The sequence below is a fragment of the Verticillium alfalfae genome, genomic scaffold, assembly GCF_000150825.1.
Source record: "Verticillium alfalfae VaMs.102 supercont1.9 genomic scaffold, whole genome shotgun sequence".
NCBI lineage: Eukaryota > Fungi > Ascomycota > Sordariomycetes > Glomerellales > Plectosphaerellaceae > Verticillium > Verticillium alfalfae.
In genome coordinates this window covers 588,920-590,160 of record NW_003315030.1, presented here as the reverse complement: position 1 = coordinate 590,160, position 1,241 = coordinate 588,920, and positions in this window count along the sequence as shown.

The window sequence follows — 1,241 nt, the reverse complement described above, 5'->3', positions numbered from 1 at the left end:
ACTGCGAATTCGTACAGTAGCCTCCTCCGTCCATCCACTCCATCCGCAAGCTCCCGAACGTCGCGAACCGGCTTGTACCTTGTTCGTTGGCCTCTACCGACTTTCTGGAGGGGCGAACGATGCCTTGGGTGCAGCTGCTACTTCCTTTCACGGCAAAGTCTTGCGCCAGCAACAGCCTGGTTTGACTGACGTATATCCCAACGACCGCTGTCTTTCGACGTCTGACATCCAGCTGGATTTCGCCCTCTTCTTCTTTCTCGCCCTCCTCTCGTCTTTCAGTACCCGCCGCCTACGCTGTTGCCTCACCCAAGATCCATACAGCCTCTTTTTCCGTTCATTGGCTACCAAGTTCCCCAGAGGGGCCAATCATGTTGACGACCCTCACTTAAAACGCCCTCGACGCCTGGTACGCCCCTTGGAACCGGCTGTAGACTTTGGAGATCTCTCCTTTTCTTCGCCCACCTCACTGGACGTCCTCTTCCTGCCATCTTAGACATTTCTTCAGAAGCGACCGAGGCTCCATCTGCCCGGCGCTGTCTCACTTGACAGACTGCAAGCTGTTCCCTATACTAATACCATCAACGACGACGACGACCATCGACTGAAACGTTTCACCAGAGATTTTCTGGAAGAGCCGCGACCTCCGGCAACGTGACGACGAGAACACGACCATCGCAGATCCCTCCCCAAGGACAGCACGGCCTGAAAACGAGCCATATATCGCCAACTCGATCCTGCCCTCGCCAAAATCAGTGCTAAGAAGCTTCTGATAATCCCCCAGTGACCGTGGCGCGCACTTGTCGTGCCAATGACAAAGCGAGGCCTACGCATTCCACTACCCCCTCCCTAGGCCGCTCAACCGTCACCGTGGATATCGCGTCCCTGCTCAAAGCCTCCGACTCGGAAGAGTCTGCCGCGCCTCCGCCGCCGCTCACCCAGCAACAGCAGCAGCAACCGCTGCTCTTCACCCGGCCCGCGTCGATCCCGCCGGGCCTCCCCCAAGTTATCACCACGGCGACCGCCGCCCCCGCCCACGGATTGCCCCTGTATGTACCATCTCAGGTAACACATCAGCCGCCGCCCCCGCTCCCACAGGGACCGCCGGTCGTCGGGGGCGGTGGCGGCGGCAGCAAGCGCGGGGCGTCCACGCACCCACAGAGTCTCCTGGCCAAGAAACAGAGCAAGTGGTCGCCGGGACGAAGATGCCCTGATCATCGAACTCCGCCGGTAGCGGCATGAAG